At 36.0% G+C, this 7,578-nt stretch overlaps 1 pseudogene; it reads left to right on the top strand.

The window, feature by feature from the left end:
- The first annotated feature begins 1,526 nt into the window (after nt 1-1,526).
- Nucleotides 1,527-5,929, top strand: LOC120181109 (annotated as a pseudogene).
- The last annotated feature ends 1,649 nt before the right edge of the window (nt 5,930-7,578 follow it).

The raw sequence follows: 7,578 nt of genomic DNA, 5'->3' as shown, positions 1-7,578 counted from the left end.
GAAAGAAATTAATATATGTGTTTAACGTAGATTCCAATTATTTAAGTTCTTTAATATTTTTTGTGATGAAATAAACAACAAAGTTACTTATGAGGGAGAAGTATTAAGTAACGATAGTTTAATTTAAGATTAAATAACGATAAAAAATAAAGGTAATTAAAAATATTATAAAAATATAATATTTTGAATTGAGAGTAACTTAAAGTGTTATATTTTCTTATTATTAATGATTGAATAAAAAATATTATATTTTAAAACATTTTTTATTTAATTAAAAATATTAAAAATGTTAATATTTTGAATTACATCTAATAAAAAATATTATATTTTTTCTATAATATTTTCGATGACCCTCATTTTCAACCTTCTTTAACTTTGAATTAAAGTTTCAGATAATTAACTTTCTATCATGATATGGGTTTATAGAGTGAAAAACATCTTTTCCTCGATCAAATAATTTAAGCGGTTATTGTGTTTATCATTTGATGTGACCAATAAGAAATATTTATATATTTATGTCACAACAGTATCCGAGTATCTTGATATTGTATTTATACTTTATTATGGCACCTCCCACTCGGCTATATTTTTAGAATAATACAGTTGAAAAAAATATTTGCTCGAATAATACATTCGTTAGATTATTTCGTGAAATAGAGTGAATGTTATAGTGAACTCTAAAGTCGCATTACAATCTAAGTGATTTACCCGAACCCCTTGAAGACACATTAGAGTCCATACGTCTTACCATGCTCCACGAAACCGAGACAAAGCCCCTCGAAGACGCATGACACCATGCGTCTTCCCCCTGCATGCATCGTCCACCAACCTTAACATTGGACGAGAGATATCGTGAGCTACTCAATATCGACTCGGTCAAAGCTCGATAAACATTTTACTCGAATGTACTCGACTTGAGATGGACTTGAGTTTTTAACGAACCGAAACAAGTTACTTGATACTCGACTTGAAAAGATCGTAAGCAACTCGAATATATAATATATTAAGATTTTATTTTCTTAAAATATAAATTATTTATAATATTCTCATTTATATGTGATTTTTCTTAAAAAAATGTAATATAAGATTTTCATGTGTTTAATATTTAAGTTTGAGTTTCACTTTGAAGCTTTAATCGAGTTAAGTTTAATATTTTTTTCATTTTAAGTTTTTCGAGCTTCAATTCATAGTTTCGAGTTCAAGTCGAGCTCTATTTTAAAGTTTTAAAGTCGAATCAATTCAAACTTAACAATAATAAGTTAGACTCATCTCGTTTACAGGCCCTAGTGGTTGAAGTATCATTACTCATAATTTGATTAGCCTTAACTAATCCTCAACTTTTATCAGAATTGAATTTTTTTTTCAACTGTATTATTTGAGAAATTCAGCCCAATTTAGCCTTATCTCCATTCTTTCTTGGATTTTGTCAAAAAGAGAAGACAATGGGCCATCTAAAACCAATAATTATACCGCGTAGAAAATCACGTATTTATAAAGTAACCCATCATCAATTCCCATCAAAAGTTATTCTAGTCACCCCTCACAAATAAAACTGCCTTACAACAATTTTCACAGGAACACACTTTTTTCGTCCTGCAAGTTTACTATTTATTCCTTCTTTGAGAGGCTGTTGATTTCCAGTGTTTGTTTCGAGAGAAAATTGAGAGGAAAAAATATGGTGTGGAGATGGAGGTGTTGTCACAGGGAAGTTCTGCCATTCTCAGCTATGGTGACAATGGAGTGCATAAACGTGGGTTTAAACACACTTTTCAAAGCAGCTACTTTGAGTGGCATGAGTTACCATGTTTTTGTTGTCTATGCTTACGCCATAGCTGCTCTTGTTCTCCTTCCTGCTCCTTTCTTCTCTTACAGGTCATTCCTTCTCGTCTTGCAGGCCGTATTCATGTTTTAATTTTAAAAAATTTGTTCATTTTCTGATATGTTTCCCATTAGTTTTGTTGCAGATCAAGAGTTCTCCCTCCACTGACCTGCCCTATACTATGCAAGATTGGACTCCTTGGACTTATAGGGTAACTTCATCTGACACATGCAGTTCAGATGGTTTTTTTTATTATTTTAGAAGATTTATCCTCACAAATTCTGCTTTATTTTCACAGAAAAATCTCGTGTTTTCCATTTCTTTAACGTTTATGAAACTGGATTCCAGGAGTTCATCTCAGATCATGGGGTATACAGGCATCAATTACAGTTCTCCAACTCTTGCTTCTGGAATTAGTAGCCTCACACCAGCTTTCACCTTCATCCTGCCAATCATTTTCAGGTTTTTTTTAACCACCCTTTAGTGTTCAAAATTCAATGGACTGTTCATCTGAAAAAAACTGGTAAAGTTGGACTGACAGTTTAATACCCTTTTGGACTGGTCAGAGTTTCTGATCTGCCCCCCCCCCCTTGGTTTATGTTTTTCTTTTGGCTTTTGAATGGCACTTGAAGTTCACTTTGGTAGCTTTGGAGAATCTACTTCGAACACGATTCGACTCCTTTAGTCATATACTCATTTGGGTAAACTTTAGCCTTAAGTTTTCATATGTACTATATTTTTATTAGGCTTAACACTAAAATAAGTGCCAAACTCTTTTTTTTCCTAAACAGTTGCCTAATTTTTAACTTATCTTGGTGTCTAACATTATTACTCATTTAGGTGTTTAGGTTATCAACGGTGTTTATTTCTCAGTTAAGTGAAGCGTGTCACAACCTGATAATTATTTTTAAAAAATTTATTTAAAATTAAAAAATTAAAATTATATATTTTTTAAAAAGAAAAAACAAAATTTTGAAATAAATTCAAAACTTTAAAAACCTTCATTTCAACCTCTAAACTCACATCAACCGTAGCCTTTTACCGTAGACGAAGCTCCACCTGACCTCCCCTCCCCTGGCGACCAAACCCCCCCCCCATGAAATAGTGACCGATCGACAATCGATCAACGACGAATCAACGTTTTATATCCAGTAAACCCTAGGATAAAAATCGTGATTCTGATGGTTAATCAACGGAAACTACGACGACATATAAGTAGGAGAAATAAGGTCAGCGACGGCGAAATAAGGTTAGGATTTTGGATTTTGGGTTGTTTTATAATATAAGAAAATTTAGTGTTTTTTAATAAATATCATAATATTTTTAATATTTTAAAAAATAAATTTCAAAATCACCAGATTGTGACATGTGTTACTTAACGGGGAAATTAATATCATTGACGGCCCGAGCACCTAATTGGATAATGTTTGTAATGTTAGGCACCTAGATAAGTCAAAAAATAGTTTAGGCACCTATTTGGGAATGCGATATAGTTTGAACACTTATTTTGGTATTAAGCCTTCTTATTAGTATAGGTGATTACAAGGTAGTGTCTCTTCGAATCCAAATATGTACTATATAGACGTCGCGCTCGAATCTAGGAGTTCTAAGGATAATAATAATTTTTTTTACTACTGAGGTCACATCAATGATTTAAATGGTGTTATGCGATCGCGATAGCGCCCGCTATATAGCGGCAGCAGTGCCCTTTACGACCGTTATTGTATGATCGAGATACATTCAATCATTGCAATAGCGTTCACTATGTCTACAGTTGTGATAAACACGAGACGACCGCAATCGCAATTTAAATTCCACTCGCGTGATTCACTTTTCTTTTTGAACCAAAAAGGATTAGACCATGACAGTGCCCACTGTGCCAGAGTGTGGGCAACTCTATTCGCAACACATTTGGTATGAAAAATCGTGATGTTCGGGTTGAGTGCAAGGGAGTCGTGAGCCTCTTTAAGCAACAAACAGACAATGGAGATATCCTCTTTAGCGTTTGCAAGCTGATTGACAATGGACATAGCATCGCCTTCTATGGTGACTTGATGACTCCATTCATTCTCGATTGCAAATCTTATACCTTGTATGAATGTCATTGCTTCTGCAGTTTCAGGTGTTTGAGGGGTATTGAGTTTGCGTGCAACACCTCCTAAAACCATATCGAAGTGATCCTGTGCAACCAACCCAATTGTCGCTTCTTCGGTACTTGCAATTAAAGCACCGTTGACATTGATTTTGATAGAGCCCTCTGTTGGTCTCTTCCATCCATGATCATTACTAGCACTTGGCGAGGACCCATTAGCAACACCTCCTGCGTTTGCTTCAACAAAATCATGGACTGTATCAAGTCCGGACAGAGCAGGAATGGAGCGAGAACATGGACATGTCTTTAAAGCATGAAGAATAGTTTCAGACTCGTGGTTATACATCAGACACATATTGTCACTGATCCTGGATGCCTCGAGTTTGTCTCTCGTTGGAAGGGCGTTGTGACAAACTCTCCACCCAAATATTTTTATTTTTGGAAAGTTGGGAAGCTTGGTGAGAAGCTTCCAAATAGGAGAAGAGTCTCGAGTTGTGCCTGATCTCACGAGAAGCCAGTTATAGCCCGATTTAGCCGAATAGCAACCAGTGTTGTGGTGCTCCCAAACAAGGGTGTCCTGAGTGGTAGGTGAGATAATCAAGCCAAGGATTAGTCGTGCATCCTCAACCGAGAAGACCGATTGGACCTTTGGGACGTCCCATTGTTGTTTTTCTGTAACCATGAAGTCGGAGATAATTACTCCAATTGCGAAATGCTAACAAGCCCATAAAACTATATATTTTTGTTATTCTTTGTTTGATGTTTTAGTTCTTTTTCTAGTATTGTAAACAATGTTTTGGTTGTGGAAAAAGAAATGTTCTTTTGGTATTCTCTCATTTTAAAAAATGATGTTCTCTCTTTAATTTTGATTATTTTTCTTTTTATTTTTCCATTGCGACTTGAAAAAGAATGGAGAAGCTAGCCTGGAAAAGGACAAGCAGTCAAGCTAAAGTCATAGGCACCATGATATCAATTATAGGTGCATTTGTGTTGACTCTTTACAAGGGTCCAACTATAGTCATTTCTTCAGCACATTCAATGTCTCTTCAACAATCCCTTAATTCATTGAATCCTAATTGGATCCTTGGCGGCCTTCTCCTCACCGCCGAGTATGTTCTAGTACCTCTCTGGTACATTGTTCAGGTATAAACTGTTGGCCGGTTTGATCACAATTCATAAACTATTATGCAAATAGTAAAGTTTGTCGAAATGCGAAGAAATGTATTCGATTCTTTGCCATTTTGCAGACACAAATCATGAAGGAGTATCCGGACGAGATGACTGTAGTTTGCTTTTAAAATTTATGTGTAAGTTTCATAGCTGCAATTGTTGGTTTGGCTACAGAGAGAGATTCGAGTTCTTGGAGATTACGGCCAGATATTGCATTAGCCTCTGTTGTTTGCTCGGTAAGAAACTTTGTGCCATGGTTAAACAGTACTCTTAAATCTCTTTGAATTTTGTATCTTATTGTTTAGCTTCTATGATCTGTACAGGGACTCTTTGGTTCTTGCTTGAAAAATATGGTTCATACATGGGCTCTGCGCCTGGAAGGACCCGTTTTCGTGGCGATGTTTAAGCCATTGTCTATCGCCATTGCTGTTGGCATGGGTGTCATGTTCCTAGGAGATACACTCTATCTTGGAAGGCAAGTATTTTGCATAATTTTATATGGATTTTCTTATAAAAAATGGAAAACTGTAATGAATGGTTTCCTTTACATTTGCAGTATCATTGGAGCAACGATAATATCAATCGGATTTTACACGGTGATGTGGGGGAAAACAAATGAAGAGATGGGTGAATGTGGGAATGAAAGTATGATAGACTCACCATCTTCACACAAGGTACCCCTGCTTCAAAGCTTTAAGAATGAACAAGTGTAGAAATCATGTGGTTGTGAATGCAAAATCGAATCAAATGACTATTTGGAGATACCCGGGCTCCTTGTGAAATCCATCTTCCTACAGAAGGTTCTGATACGGGGATACTGAGGCTCTGTTAGAAAACAGATAGCATAAACAACCTTGTGGATTTGGGTACCCAAAATGTATAAAATATAATTTGTAGTTTGAAAACAACATTTTTCGACCTTCGGTAGTGATGCAATATTAACATCATTTTGTTAGAAGTTAAAGTTTGTTATTTCTATTTTAATTGTAACTAATTGACAGTTAGATTAGAATTGTATATATTTGTATAGTTTCTATTCTAAAATAACATATGAGGAATTATTCAATCTTGCATTTAAAATTTTAACATGGTATCAGTTTCAGGCCATTGTTATTTGGGTTTCCTTTTGGCCCATTTCTCGCTGAGTGTTGTGGCCCCTTTTTTTTTCTGCAGCAATTCTATTTTCTATTCTTTTTTCCCAAATCGATTTTCTTAGGGTTCAAGGCTCTCAAGATTGATTCAAATCATCCCCTTTTTCTACATCCCTCGGATACGCCTAACGTTTAGTTGGTATCGCATTAGCTCACTGGCTTCGAAAACTAAAGTGTGTGGAGCAGATCCATGTGTATCGCGCTTCTGGCCAAGAATAAGCTTGGCTTTGTACATGGAAGCTATCGAAGGGAAGATTATAAAGGTCTGTTGCAATCTCAATGGGAGCGATGCAATGCGCTTGTGCTCTCGTGGATTCTGAATTCTGTAAGCCAGGATCTCTTTGCTGGTATTGTATTTGCTTCGAATGTAGAGGATGTTTGGAAAGACCTCAAGGAACGATTCGATAAAATTGATGGTTCTAGGGTTTTTTTCTTCCATCGGTCGATTGCCACTCTTGTTCAAGGCGATTTGTCCGTTTCAGTTTACTTTACTCGTCTCAAACTCTTATGGGATGAGTACACTGCTTTTGTTCCTTTCTCTTCCTGTGATTGTGAGGCTGCACAACAGAATTCGATTAATGTGGCTCAACAATGACTCTTCCAATTTCTGATGGGCCTCAATGAAACCTACTCTGCTATTCGACGTACTCTATGATTATTCAGAAGGATTCTCATCGAGTTCAGTTGTCTGGTACACCTATTAAAGCTTTTGTAATGTTCTCGAATGCTTCCAAAGGGACTGATCGAAGGCGATTCAATAGAACCAGTGAATATTGTAAAGTCAAGGGCCACAGTCATGATCGTTGTTATCGACTTATCGGTTTTCCACCAGATTTCAAGTTCAATAGAAAAAAGGCTCCTCAGGCTGCCATGGTAGTTAATTATGTGCACATTGTTGATGGAGAGGCTGAGAATGGTTCGGTGGTTTCCTCTCCTATCTCGACTATGCCTACCTTCACTTCTGAGCAGTATAATCAAATCTTAAGCTTGTTGAACAAGAGCTCAACCTTAGATTCCAGTGTGAATCTTGCAGGTACTGTTGCTTATAGTTTACCTGCTTCCAATGTCATATGTGTTCGTTGGATAATTGATACTGGTGCAACTGATCATATTTTATCTGTTTTAAGGGCTTACAATTTCCTGTTTCATGTTCTTCCCATCGTTATGTTCATTTACCTAATGGTAAAACTGAACTAGTATCTCATATAGGTTCTCATAGGTTGACTTCTGATATAGTTCTCTCTAATGTCTTGTTTGTTCCTAGTTTCTCTCATAATTTGATTTCTGTTTCTTGGCTTGTCAAAGATCATGCTTGTATCATTTGCTTTTATCCTGACATTTGTATC

This window comes from Hibiscus syriacus, unplaced genomic scaffold, assembly GCF_006381635.1.
Source record: "Hibiscus syriacus cultivar Baekdansim isolate YM2019G1 unplaced genomic scaffold, ASM638163v2 tig00112508_pilon, whole genome shotgun sequence".
Taxonomy (NCBI): Eukaryota; Viridiplantae; Streptophyta; class Magnoliopsida; order Malvales; family Malvaceae; genus Hibiscus; species Hibiscus syriacus.
The sequence above is the reverse complement of the archived record's forward strand: the minus strand, read 5'-3'. Positions and strand labels throughout refer to the sequence as shown.